This window comes from Ursus americanus, chromosome 22 (assembly GCF_024610735.1).
Source record: "Ursus americanus isolate L20-20 chromosome 22, mUrsAme1.1.p, whole genome shotgun sequence".
Taxonomy (NCBI): Eukaryota; Metazoa; Chordata; class Mammalia; order Carnivora; family Ursidae; genus Ursus; species Ursus americanus.
In genome coordinates, this window is record NC_142148.1 from 50,430,445 (window position 1) to 50,445,688 (window position 15,244).

Here is a 15,244-nt window from a genome sequence, read left to right on the forward strand (position 1 = left end):
CAGGCTGGAGAGGCATTTTACAACTAGAACTGAGGGGCATGAAGAAAGAGGGTTACAGAGTGGCTCTGAGGTCTCTGTTGCTGAAAGCACCTCCTAAGCTGGAGTGATGCGCTCATCATGGGACGGGGGCATGGGAAAAACCCACAGCACTGTGTACTTTCGGGGTATTATAAACACAGAGACACCAAACAAAAACAAAGGAGAAAAACGAAAACATTTCGCATAAGCACATTTTCATGACGCCACTATATGTTTGACGGTACTATTATTCGGTCATTCTGACAGTCTGTCATTTCAGATAATTGGTTTTCCAAAGTGAATTCAAAGCTTCAAATTGGAAGCAATAAAAATCAGTTAACAGCATTTCAGAGCAATTAACAACCGCTCCTGGGCTTATGAAGCATGATAGAAAACACCAGTTGCATTGCTTTTCCACAAAGCAGTCTGATGACAATTTAAAATGGAAAAATCTACTATTAAGTAATATGACTACTTTTCATTCAGTAACATTTTTAAAGCCAATAATAAAAATAAACTATCAAAGTGCTGGATACTTACCTTCTTCATAATTCACAGAAACTGTTACAGAAGATTGATTATCATCTTATTGTTCACTTTGTAAAGCCATCAGTAAGTGGAGGCTTTGACGTTCTAATTATTATGTTGAAAAACAGAAACATGTTTTACAGAATTAATGAATTTGAAATAAACTTACCATGTCTTTTTATTCATTGTAAGCTCCATTATCATGCGCCTACGAATAATCAAAACAGCTTTACAGGCATCAGCTTGTTCTCTTAAGAGCATGGGAACTTCAGGACATGGTTCCAACAAAAAGACGTTTGCTGCATTTGTCAAAAATACCTTGAAATCAACAAATTTTACAGTAAACATATAAATGGAACTAAACACATAAATCTGAACAAATTTTTCTTAAAGATAATGATATTAATTTCCCTCTACTAAACAATCACCTTGGAGTCATTTCAACTAAGGCAAGTGGTACCAACACATACTCAAGATTTTTTAAAATGCTTCTCTTAGAATCACCTGACACACTTGAAAGACCTTTCCTAGAAAAAAATTATTAATACAAATTAATAGTGCAACTATAGAAAATTTATGAATCAGAAAAGTTTCTGAAGACTTCTTTTTACATTACCTCAAAAGAAAAGGGGGAAACAGTAAGATAGGATCACTGCTTCTGGGTGAGAAATTTTGGGGTCGGGGACGGGGAGAGGAAGAGGAGCAGTGGTCAGACAGTGGCTGGGAAAAACCATCTGACTGCTGTGGAATCTCCCAGCACATGAACTTTGCAGGTAGGAAGCACGGCCAGCACCACCCAACACGGGCGCAGATCTCTAGTAGCTGTAGGGAGGCAGGAAACCGGCAAGGCCACATGGTCAACAGTACATAGCTTCCAGGTGCATATACCTTGACTAGGAGAACGATATTAGGCAGTAGGATATAAAACCTATGTGAATTCTTGAGATAAAAACAGATTTAAAAAACCTTAGATGACCAGCCAACAGCTCTACACTCTACCTCAGACCTTTGGGGTACAAGTTCCTGTCAGGGGTGTTTCAGTAGAAAATTGTGAGACGCACAGATGTGGCCTGTTACGTAGTCGTAAGTGACTGCTTAGGGGCACTACAGTAAAGTTACCACTGTGTTACTACTGACACAGACGACTCCAGTGACCCTTCAGTTTAGGAGACTGAGTTGTCAGTCTGGTGATGAAGGTGGATGGGTACCATCTACCTAGATCCTATGCCTTCTTAAGTCTCCCTTGTGTTCAGCAGTACAAATTCAAAGGATCTGGGAACAAACAGAATTCTCTGGCTCACCTGGGAATGAAATCTATCAACACAACATCTTAAAATAGATGCACAAACGGACTGAAGAAATTAAAATAAACATGCTCAAAAGTCAAGTGGGTGAATTTAGATATTGACAGCCTCTAAGATTATCTTGTGCAAGATTAAAAAGGTGTCAGGGCCTACTTTTCTAGAAAGAATTACTAAATAAGCACTGTAATAATTGGTAACAGATGATAACAGCAATTGTGAAGACTTTCCTAGCTTTCAAGTGGGAAAAAGGAAAACAAAGAACTTTTTGACTAACCAACTCTAGCAGTGGTAGTATAATTTTAGTGGCCACTTTATTTTTTTACTACCCTGACTGAGATCAAGACCTGAGCTGAGAGATCAAGAGTCGGAGGCTTAACCGACTGAGCCACCCAGCTGCCCCTCGCGGCCATGTGTTTGGAAGACGTAGGGCATAGACGATCTGCTGCAAGACAGATCTTTCCCTCAAGGTATTTGGTTTCTTGATGTGAATTGGAAACTTTGCATACTCCCAAGTAAAAGTGAGGAGTCTTCATATATTATATTCTCCGCTCATTTTCTTTTTTAAAAAGATCAAAACGCCAACTCCATGAATCTTTCTCACTACCATGTCAGTACTGGTTAAGGTAAAAATTAAAAAGAAATTAATACGTCCAAATTGTACCTCTCAACAGCAACTGGAGAAGAGTACTAGCTTATTCAACCTGTACTTGGCCACTTTTTCCTAATGAACCAAGGAAAGGACCAAAGATACTGGATACAAAGAGAACAAACACAGCTATTAGAATCCAAACTAAACATTTTTGAACACTGTTGTGCTACAATCAAGTGGAAAGTATTTTTTCTTGGTCTGGCCAAGTCGATGTAACTGATCCTTTCAGAAAACAAATTAATACTCTCCTGAACCTAGGGAGATACTGGCAGTGGGATGGCTGAGGATGGCATATGGCAATCCACTTGGAGGACAAGGAATACCAAGGGACACAGGCTAGGGACTCCGGCATGCACTTCTCTGGTGAGGGCACAGATTTTCCTAACAACTGGCACCAGAGTTCTCTGAAGCTACTCAAGTAAAATCATCTTCATTTTGTTTCAAGTTGATTTCCAATTATTTGCTGATTTTCACTGAAAAATGAGAAGATTCAATAGTTACAGAGTATTAAACTGCTAATGAACCTGAAAGCAAAAAGGATACCATGACAAGGAATCCTACTGAGAGATGGATGACAAAAGCATGTCATTGAAAATTGGGCAACAGGCAAGCTATGCCTATGCTAGCTCAGGTGGATATGGGGTAGAGGGTGGGCGCCAGGGAGCAGGGGAAAAAGAGGCATTCTGTGTTTTCACTTAGAGACCTAACAACCTTCCACCTAGATGGGAGCCAAGAGGTAATCAATCTCCCAATCCCCATTTTTGAGGTAAAATCCTGAGGTCTGGGAAGATTAAGTGATCAGCCAAAGCTGTTCTTTCCAATGTTCCCAAATGGCACTGGTTCTATTTTGTATATTCATATAGATAAAGATTTAAAAAGTACAGCATTTATCATCAAACAGGCAATTTTTAAGAAGAATATTCTTTATGGGATTATAGAATCACCATGCTTGTCTTGCAAATTAGAGTCCAGATGACGGACTAACTCCCCATATGTGTTCAGGACATGCTTTTTAAGATTTGGATCTCGGTCATTTCACATTCACTGCGTAATAATCCCTCTCAAAAACCTGCAACCGGCTCATAGGTCTCCTTCGACTAGAAAAGAATCTTTACAAACTGAAGATGAGCGGTCAGGAAGAAAACTCAGAATGAGAACTTAAGAGCTGTTTACTGACAGGTAGATACAAATATCACTGTACTTTAATGATGCTATCACAATAAACAAAATGTTCAAATGGACTCCAACCGGAGGTCTTTATGTTTCCGGCCAGCCACGTACCTGCAGCATAGCCTGGGCCCCGGCTTTCCTGTTCTTATTTTCTTCTTGCGTCACACATCCTCTGCTCACTGCACCCGTGAAGGAGTATGTTCGTCCCCAACTGGAAGATCGCTTATGACGAGAACCGTCAGATGAGGTCTTTAGGAGATAAAAACCAGTTAACGGAGGGGGAAGAAGTACATGTTCACATATTTAATTCCTTACACTCACCAAAGTTCATGAGAATAGAGATTTTAGAAGGGCGAGTCTTTTTTCCATTTTGTTCACCACCTCCAGCATCTCAAACAGTGCCTAGTGTTTAGTATGTGCTGAAGAAATAAACACAGGTCCAGTGACTGAATGAGTCTCTAAAACAGACCTTTAAAATGTGTGATAAATTCCATTTGCTTATCTATTCGTTTTGACCTCATGACCAGTTATTAAAATGATTTCACCAATATTAAAAAATCAAAAATTATGGAATTAATATAGATATTTAAAAGTGATATGCCTTTGATTACAAATAGTCTTAAATGTTTGTTGTTAATTGCTGCAACACCCACTTTTAGAAATAATTTCTCAGGGGCGCCTGGGTAGCATAGTGCTTAAGTGTCTGCGTTAGGCTCAGGGCGTGATCCCGGTGTTCCGGGATCGAGTCCCACATTGGGCTCCTCCGCTGGGAGCCTGCTTCTTCCTCTCCCACTCCCCTGCTATGTTCCCTCTCTCGCTGGCTGTCTCTCTGTCGCATAAATAAATAAAAATCTTTAAAAAAAATAATTACTCAGACTAGTTTCAAAACAGCATGCCAGAAATAGAAACATGACAGATATTTTGTTTCAGGAAGAGATCCCACTGTGTCGTTTTAGGTTTTTCCAGCCTCTAGCTTTACCTAACCAGGACGAAAAGTTCCATTCCAGCAGCACTCACTCTGAGGACAGCACCCAGCCCTGAAGTGAGGCTTCTTAAGAGAGGAGATAGCACTCATTATTGGGTTAGTCCTTTCGGCTGCTCTGGGCAGGCCACTGCACAAGACAAGACTGCCAAAACATTCTAAATTTAGTTTCTCAAATGCTATTTGTTTAAACATGTCAATACCAATACGGCAGTGACATTTTTAGTCTCATACGCAGACGTGTGAACATACGATGGTTCATAAAACAACTCTGCCGCCACAGTGAATGACGAAGCTGCCATGCACAGCCGGACCTAGCCTGAGGGGAAGGAGGTGACCAATGATCCTGAAGACAGCCCAGAAGCAGCCTCACTGAAGCAGGTCCTCACGGAACTCAGCAACTGGAGAGCAGCAACTACGATAAAAGAGCCCCGCTGGCCTGTGCCCCACTGACTGGCACCCTCGCCCGATCGGGTAGACTTTGCTAAAATATGTGTACTCCCAACTGAAACAAGCGACAACGTATTACCTCTTTGCTGTCAGTCTCTGAAAATCCTAATTTTTCAGCATCTTCTAGGGCAGCTTCTTTTTTATCTGGTTCTTCCATGAACACAGGTTTGTCCTGGAGGATCCACTTTCTGTACACTGGAACTACCTTCCTTGTTACAGCGATGTCACAGGAAGGCAACAAAAACGCCTAAAATAAAAAGAGAAGACTCCCTTTAACTCCACACCTGCTCAGATCACTGTAACAGACGCATAACAGACATTTCTAATCACCACCACCAAGTTCAGACTTTCCTCTGAAACATACGGAGCCAGATATTTTTGTGCACACCAAACTTGCTGAAGAAAAAAGGCATTTTCAATTGGGCCAGAAAATGTCATGCAATTTACAAATAACTTCTGTATTCTGAATATTTTTTTCACAAAACTAGCCAACACGCACGCCTACACAGATACTTTAAGTGGCTACATAAACCATAACAGTTGTACAGCCCAATGAATTAGAAACTGAGTATAAGACAACAGACAGACTACTGCAGCCAGCTGCAGCCAACTGTCACTCCTCCGCTAACTCCATGTGCAGGGATGTCGTGCTGGTGACGGAAGGATTATTTACACCACAGAAGTTGGCTAATAACTGGAGCCGTTCTTTTTTCTTCCCCTTTGTCTTTCTCTTCCTTCCTTCTTTTTCGCCCCTCCCTTCCACCTTACCATCCCTTTCTGGGAGCCCACATTCACCAGCATACCAATGAGTCAAGACTGTACTCAGGTGTTCTGTACTCACTGGTATGCTAGTGAATGCCGCTCGCAGAAAACACATGAAAGAGAGCCTCTGGCCAGCTGTAGCACTGTGCACATTGATGTGAACTTTCTTTTTTCCGATTTCTCACATTTATTTGAGAGAGAGAGAGAGAGAGAGAGAGCATGTGCCCAGCAGGGGAAGGGCAGAGGATGAGGGAGAGAGCAAGCAGACTCCAGCACTGAGCACAGAGCCTGACACGGGGCTCAATACCATGATGCTGAGATCACTGCCTGAGCCAAAACCAAGAGTCAGACTTTAGCCGACTGAGCCACACAGCACCCCATGAACTTTTGAACATTACAGACTCTCTTTACACATATGCATGTAAGACCTCTGATTTAATGTAAGAGTCCAAACATATAAACAAAACGGTAAAGGAGAAATGTATTTGCCTTTTGAGTATTAGCTCTAAGGAATATTTCTGACTGAGGGGTAAACACAAAGGAGAGGAACTCAATACTACAGAAGTGTTTTCATTCCATAAATGAAAAATTAAGCTGAGGCTCAGAACACATGAGATATTTTCCCAAGGTTACAAAGTAAGTTAGCGATGATTCTAGGTCTTGAAATCTCAAGATTCAGAGATTTCATACTGTCCTTAATGTTCACGCTACAGGATCCAATGACAGGCAGACTTTAGTGTAACAAGGATTCATGCAATATATACATTTCCATCGATGTCACATCAAATTCCAGAATAGAGGAGTCTGTGTTATAACAAGAAGGTAACATATCAATGTGACAAATATTCTGACTTGTATCTCAAGAAAGATCAACAAAGACAAAGAAGAGTATGACAAACTACAATGGTGTCCCACTCTAATGTTGTTCCAAATTGTATTACAAATATTTTCACCCATACAATAAAGTAGAAATACTTTAAAGTGAATACCATGTACTGCCGCCTAGATTCTACCATTAGCATTTGCTAGATTTGCTTACCACATACCTATCAACCCACCCCTATTTATCCTTCTTTCAACCCATTTTATTTTTGATGCATTGCAAAGAAATCTGCAAACATCAGTACATTTCACCCCTAAACATTTCAACATGCATATCACTTCCTTAGAGTTCAAAATTTCTTTACAAAATTACTTTACATAAAATTTATAAATCAGGAAATGCACAAATGTTAAGTGGACCATGTGATGAGTTTGGACAAATGTAGACAATGAGGTAATCCAAATCCAAAATCAAAGGTATATCATGTTATCCTCCTCCTAAGAAGCAAAGAGAAATGTTCTCTGTAGGAAAATAAGGTCACAGTAAAATCCAAATGATTTGTACAAACTGTCTGGTTAATATGATATGTAGCATGTTCATTAAAAATCAGAAATATGAGAAAAGAAGTCAACATTAACAACACCACAATAAAAACCAGACAATAGTTTAAAGACATAGGAGATCAGGATAAAGAAAGTTTCAAAAAGAAATGGAAATGGAATTGAAAAATAAAATAACCAAAATGAAAAACTCAGTGGGTATGGACTGACAACAGAATGGACATGGCTGAAAACAGGATGAAAAAACCAAAGGAAACACCCAGAGTGAAGCACGGTGAGACGAAAGGACAGCCTACTCAGAAAGGAAGGCAAGAGAAAGAACACAATGAAAAGCTGCTCCTATACTTGGCTGCAGAGGCACAAGGAAAGAAGATTAGCAAAAGAGGGCAGAAATGATATTTGAGGAGAGAATGCCCGAGAATTTTGCCAAAATTGGTAAAAGATGTCAATCCACACACTCAAGAATCACAAACAAGCAGGGTAAATACAGAGTACCTTACAGTAAAAGTGCTGAAAACCAAGAACAATCAGAAAATCTTACAAGCTTCCAGAGGAAAAAAGAGACATTTCCTCCAAAGGAGCAACCACGTGACCTCACATGACTTCTCAAAGACAATGCAACAAATATTCAATGCGCAAAGAGAGGACAGATGCCCGGGTAGAATTCAATATCCAGAAAAACTGCACTTCCAAACCAAAAGCAAAATAGAGAAATTTTCAGATACAGAAATGAGAAAAACTTTTACCAGGAGATCTGACCTAAGGGAAATACTAAAAGTTATTCTTTAGGCAGAAGGAAAATAATTCTGGATCAGAGATTTAGGAAGAGATAAAAGTGCAATAAACAGGTAATTATTTGGATAACTCTAATTGGATAAAAAATATATATGCATATATATATATAAAAGAATAAAACTGGGTAAAATAATAAATATGAAAGAGATAATATATGTGTACACATATAAATAATATATTCATAATATGGAATTCCAATACAGATGGTCCTCAACTTAGGACAGTTCAACTCAGAAGTTTTCAACGTTATGACAGTGCGAAAGTCATGCATAGTCAGTAGAAACTGTACTTTGAATTTTGATCTTTTCCTGGGCTAGGTATATGTAGTATGACACTCTCTTGTGGCGCTGGGCGGTGGCAGTGGCTACAGCTCTCAGTCAGCCCTGGGATCGCAAGGATAAACACCTGATACACTTACTACCGTTTTGTACCCATATAACCATTCTCTTTTTCACTTCTAGTATGGTATCCAATAAATTACATGAGATATTTAACACTTTATTATAAGCAAGGCTTTGTGTTAGATGAGTTAGTTTACGTCCATCAGCTCCTCTGTAAGCCTTCCTGTCTGTCTGCCAGGCTGCTCTCTGTTTATATCCTGCCTTACCCATCTCCGCTCTGCCAGGCTCTTATTTGCTTCTCTAGCTAGCCAGGCCAGCAGTCAAACAGACACACGTAGGAATACCTGGAATGATACTCTACAAACATCAACAGTGGTTGCTTAATGGCAGTATTTTGAGTGATTGGCTTGGGACTCTATTTGTCTAATGAACATTCACTTTTTAAAACATAAAGTTATTTTTTAAAACAAAACCAACACCAACAAAACAACACAATCGACAAATAACCTTTAGAGCAGTGCTTTGAACTTTTCAGACCCATAACCTAAGTAAGACATTTTACGGAAACATATATGCATTTGGATAATAAATGTTGTTTTAGAAGGTTTACAAAGAAATACTAATCCTTAGAATATGCAGGGTACTCTGAAATGTTTCGGTCCATCCTATTCTATTCTATTCCATTATTTTAAAACAATACTGGCCTTTTTTTTAAAGATTGTATTTATTCATCTGGGAGAGAGAGACAGAGCACAAGCAGGGGGAGAGAGAGAGGGAGAAGCAGACTCCTCGCTGAGCTGGGAGCCCAGTGTGGGGCTTGATCCCAGGACCTGGAGATCATGACCTGAGCCGAAGGCAGACGCTTAACCATCTGAGACACCCAAGCGCCCCAAAAGACTGGCTTTTGATACGTTGACTTCATGACCTACAAATGGTCACAACAGGTAAGAAAAACACTGGTAAGAAGACAAGTTTCCAGCGGAGTGACCCCGAGACCAGAACTGCCCCACCTGAAGCTTCTACCACTCACTGCTAGCCTGCCTGCTGGGGGCAGCAGTAAACTGAGGCTGCCCTGAGCACCACTGAACCTCGTCTCCCCTCACTTACCATCTGTTTCCACTGCCTGCATCCTACCAAACCATCCAGGCCAAGGACACTTGCACAGTTAGCCCCTGCCACGAGCCTCTCTGCGCTCGGGGCCCCTTGTCAGCATTTATTTCGACACCACACCCATGGACATCTGACCTTCTTCCATCATGCACTGTTCTCTGGTGCATACACACACATCTTACCTCCCTCACTGAGAACATGAGCTTCCTGAATGCACATTTTAAACCTTAATGGCCTTTAGGCCTAAATATTAAATAGTCTCTGAACACTTTAAAATTGAAAACGAAATCACTAGGAAACAAGTCACATTTTGCCATCCTGAAAAGAACAATACAGAGAAAGACAATTATCATATGGTTTCACTCATTTATGGAACATAAGAAGCGGGAAGATCGGTAGGAGAAGAAAGGGAAGAAGAAAGGGGGGGTAAACAGAAGGGGGAATGAACCATGAGAGACTATGGACTCTGGGAAACAAACAGGGCTTCAGAGGGGAGGGGAGTGGGGGAATGGGATAGACTGGTGATGGGTATTAAGGAGGGCACATATTGCATGGTGCACTGGGTGTTATACGCAAGTAATGAGTCATGGAAATTTACATCAAAAACTAGGGATGTACTGAATGGTGACTAACATAATAGAATAAAAAATATTATTAATTAAAAAAAAAAAAGAACAGACAAAAAAATCCCGCCCCCCCCCCAAAAAGAACAATACATCGTTGACCACAAGAGGGCAATAGAATGCAAATGTTAAAACCCATGCCCCTTCAAGAATCTCTACTTCGTATTTTCACATGCACAAGCCTTACAGTTTAAATTTCACATACATGCTTTCAAATTAGATTTGATGAAGAATAATGAGAAGGTGTAAATAAAATGTTTTTTGGCTTCACGGCACAAAGATGTCTCAGAAGTTCGGTCATAAGTAGTCTGCAGTTACCTACTTGGCCCAAGCTACTTCAGAACTGAATTTAGATTGGAGTGAGGACTAAATGGCATGCAGAATTTAGAGCACCCTCTGCCAGCGGTGCAATGTCAATAATGGATGCAGACAAAACTTTCCATATAGTAAATTAACAGTTTACACAATAAAGGTAAAACCACATCAGTTTAGCATTATCTCGTGTGCAAAATTTACAAGCTTTGTCAATCATATCTAGTCTTATAGTAAGCACTGGCGTCCAAGAGCTTAAAACATTGCTACAGATCAGGGCCTGCAAAGTATGGCCTGTCATCCAAATCCAGCCTGCCAAGTGACTTTCCTAAATAAAGTTCCCCGGGAACGCAGCCACGCTTCTTCGTTATGTGCTGTCCATGGCTCCTTTCTCACTACAAAGACAGAGCTAAATAGCTGTAACAGAGTCCGTGTGATAAACTAAGCCTGAAATACTATGATCTAGTCCTTTACTCTATAAAGAATATGACCTCTATCCTCAATTATATGACCGTGATCACTTGAACTCAAATTAAATGGTTAGAGGTACCTTCCGTGGGTACAACAGAACGCAACAGGGCAACGTTAACGGACAGACTAGGGTAGATTTTTAAGTCCTGGACTATTATGATAAAACAATGTTTTGTCAGCATGACATATACAGTATAGGCTAGAAAGGGATGACACAGCAGGTGTGGGGCTCCAGGGAGCATGCTGCTAACCACGGCCAAAGGAAAAGGAGGGAGCAGGAGTGCGAAAGCCCCCTGCATGGCTTGTCCAGGGATGGCTCAGTGGAGGAGCTGGAGACGAGCAGCATGGGAGGGCTGAAATTAATACGCACACAAGGACACGAGCCCCGTTAAAGAAGTGGTCAAGTCATGAGGAGAAGCTGATGTTAGGGAAGAAAATAAGCTCAGCTCTGGCCTCATCATCATTAAGACACCACTAGAATGTCAGTCAACGTCACCAGGGGGCATTTTAAAAGGCAAGTGTGCAAACAAGAAGCAAGGTCCAGACAAAAAGCTTGAGTGAGAGTCTCACGCCACATGGCTGCTGGCTCCGAGCCCGAAGGAGGCAAGTGTGGACTTACAGCAGAAGAGGCTCAAGCCCAGAACTTGGTCAATTCTTGGAATCTGGGGTCAAAGAAAACAGAGGCCAGGAAATGAGACAGAGAAGACACAGTCAGGGAGTGAGAATATTACGAACCTTCGTATTCACTAAAATACAAAATACGTGAAAACCTCCAGATTGCTGTGGATTACACTGGGACTTTCATTGTTGGTTGATTTTTCCTTAATGACAGTCTCAGAAGTGAAAGGGTTCATCGCTATCTAGAAGTCTTGCCCCTCCTCGGAAAGCTCTTCATACTGCACATGCACCGGTCACGTGTGTGCACAGGGCTCCTCCCCTTCTCCCCACGGACCACAGGTCTCTGCCATTCAGGGGCCTCACCTTCAATGCGTGTGCCCAGACTCAACAGCTAGTCACCATCACATGCACACACCCACAAAAGAGCCAGGCTCTGTCTCCCAGGGCACCGGTACCAAGATGCAGGTGGCCAGTGGCTCCAGCCCACACCACAGGTCTGCTGTCTTCTCCGCTGTACCACGGGTTCTGTTTCCTCTGTCAGAGCTTCTCCACAGCAGCACGACTAACATTTGAGGCCTGATGTTCCCTGTCGTGGGCTAGTGCAGGCCCTGTCCTATGCCTGTAGAATAATCACTGGCTACTACCCACTAGAGGCCAGCAGCATTGCCCTCCCTCCAGTTGTGATGACCAAAAATGTCTCTGGACAATGCCCCTGGGGGGGCAGAGCCAGCCCCGGTTGTAGCTCAGGGCTGCTAATCGTTGCCCGGCCTCTGGTCTCTCTCTGCCGTCTTCTTCCGCACTTGCACCTGCTTTCTTGTTTGTACTTCCCCTCCCTTCTCACTCACCACAGTGGCCACCACCAGGGTGCTGTACCAGCGTCATCCCTTGCTTTCCCCTTATTCCCCTCCCCAGCCAACTTTTCCTCTTACGTCATAAAAACCTCAATCACACGTTCATGCCATGTGTGTTTGCAGGGAAAGTACAACCATCTGCAGAGCCTCCACAGAGCTCCCTCTGGCCCTTGGGACAACACCGGCCTGGGGCTCCTCTTTGCCATGTTCATTGGTTGATGAGTATTCAGCAAGAGCTTTCTTCCCACCTACCTCTGGGTTTCAAGTTCCTTTCCGACACGTGAGGGTATTTTTGGAATGATTTGCTCAGATATAGAATTTCCCCTCCACATGTAGGAATTTTACAAAAACAAAATCTTAAAGAATCATACACAAAATCACAACACTCCGCATGAGAAATTAAAAACAGGATTAGAGGGATCATTATTCAGTCCAGTAATGTAGCCCAACTCATCAGTAGTATTTCTTGCAGGACTATGCGCAAAAGAACAAGAACAAGTCTCCTCAATTTCATGAACTTATCACACACACACACACACACACACACACACACACACACACACACCCCTGCGTTAGCAGATGTCACCTATCCGGGAGCTGAAGAAGCCACACCAATTCAAAGTCCCATCAGCCTGGGGTGTTCTGGATCCTCTCCACCCCCACCTCCACCCGGCATTTCTCTTTCACCGTGGTCACTGATATTTACGGCAGTAAGTGTAGAGAGGACTGGGAACACCCTCATTTGATGACTGGCCATTTTGGAAATCTCCTTTTGTGAAACACCTGTTTTTTCTAAAGAGTTGTCATTCCCCCTCCCCAACCCCCATCTGACCTGTAGGCATGCCTTACATATTCAGGGCACGAGGCCATTGTTAGACTCCTATCTTCTGCCACTCCAAGACCTGTCTTTCACTCTCTTGGTGGTATCTTGCAAAACTTATTTTAAAAATCTTTTTATTTTAATGTTATCTTTTGAGGAAGAAAGTTCATAATTTTTATGCAGCCCTATTTATTCGTTTCCTTTTTAGGAAATTCTTTTAATGTTTTGTTTATAAAATATTTGCCTACCCAAACGTTATAAGAAGATCTATTTTTTCTAAAGTTTTATTACTGACGTTTAAAAAAATGTAATAGTCTCACAAGGAAAACATGCAAACAAAGTAGTAAATACAATTCTTTTGGTTCAGTTAAGGGTAGAAAAAATGCAAGGTACACACAAGTTCTGCTAAGAGTCTTAAGTGTCCATCTTCATTAAAATACACAACTGCTGAACAACGAGTTTCCCTTCTACATCTACTCAGAGCGAGGTCAACAATTTACTGCAGATATTCTGCGTGGGGCGGTCATTTGTGGAAGCACACCAGAGTTCGTTTTGAACCGAGGACTTACCAGGCACTTCACATGCACTCTCTCCTAAGCCATGCAGCTGTCAGAGAACAGAGTGCAGTGAGCCACGCTTGGCAGGCCAGGAATCGGTGCTCTGCAAGCAGCAGCGGTCGGTCCCGAGCCACGCCTGGCAGGCCAGGAGACGGTGCTCTGCAAGCAGCAGCGGTCGGTCCCGAGCCACGCCTGGCAGGCCAGGAGACGGTGCTCTGCAAGCAGCAGCGGTCGGTCCCGAGCCACGCTTGGCAGGCCAGGAGACGGTGCTCTGCAAGCAGTAGCGGTCGGTCCTGAGGCTGCACGCTCAGGGTCAGACAGGACACAGGAGGCTTTCACTAGGAATGTCATCTCATTTAATGATAAGGAAACAGACTCTGGATCAAACACTGGGCAGCCTGGCTGCACACCCCTGCTGTGACCAGCCAGCACCCTGACGATGCTGACGATGGCCTCAACGGACACATCATGACTACTCAGGGCCTGACAGTGATGGTTATGAGGACGTGACCCACAGCCTCCTTGTAGTCAGCCGTGGCCCTGACAGAAGCAGGAAGGACGTGGGCTCTGCACCGGGACCGCCTGGGCTGGGACTCTGGCTCCGTGGCCCATCCACGGTCTGCCATCGCCTCTCTGCACCTTGGTGTCTTGGCAAGGTTGTCGGGAGCGCAGAACACCGAGCACACGCACCGGCACACAATAATCGCGGGCTCCACGGATTACTTATCACCCTAGTAGTCACTCCACAAATACTGACTCCAGCACCAACCGCATCCTAGGCACAGCTCCCGGGGTTGGGAAGACCCAGTGAACAGAGCAGGCAAAGTGCCGGCTCTCTAAAAGTTTATATACAATTTGTGGTGAAAGTCAGACAGCAGATACACAAACATCCGTGGGGTGGCTGTAAGCGTGACAAAGACAAATAAGCGAGTTAAGGGTGAATAACAAGTGAGGAAGCATTATTCCACACAGGGCAGCTGGCAGAGGACACTCTGATTCAGTGACATCTGAATGAAGATCTGAGGGGAGGAAAGGAGTCGTTCAGTCATGTGCAGGGACAAGAGTTCTGACCTGTTGGAAGAGAATGGGCGACGGCCCTGAGGCTAGAGGATGAGTGGGAAGGCAAAGGCAGCTCGAGCCCAGAGCGCAAGCACTGAGTAGGAGGGCTGCAGGGAGAGGTAGGATCGGGAAGTGGCAGATCACAGAGGGCCCGCACGTCCTGACTACGGAGCTCGGAGCACTGGGAGCACAGCAGGGTCGTCACACGATGTACGTTTCTCAGACCAGGCAGGTGACAGTGTGTAGGACAGACAACAGGGCCCAGAGGAAGAAGCAGGAGGCCCGGAGGCGAGCACAGTACCCTGGCTGAGAAGTAATGAACCAGGTTAGTATCTCACCCTGTTTTCACTGATGGGAAAAACGCTTCAGGGCTTTAGGTAAGTGGCCCAAGGTCCCACAGGTAGGAAGAGGCAGACAGGGATTCCTCTGCAGCAAGTACAT

The 15,244-nt window shown here is 43.2% G+C and overlaps 1 protein-coding gene across 4 annotated transcripts in view; it reads right to left on the minus strand.

The window, feature by feature from the left end:
- Positions 1-15,244, minus strand: part of LOC148108127 (ral guanine nucleotide dissociation stimulator-like) — a 32,756-nt gene that overhangs the window by 7,879 nt on the left and 9,633 nt on the right. For all 4 annotated transcript variants that reach the window (XR_015721046.1, XM_087853834.1, XM_087853833.1 and 1 more), the window contains exons 2-3: positions 5,181-5,348; positions 716-3,918 (exon numbers count right to left, since the gene is read on the minus strand). The gene's annotated coding sequence lies outside the window, so the exon portion shown is untranslated. The remainder of the gene's footprint in view (positions 1-715; positions 3,919-5,180; positions 5,349-15,244) is intronic.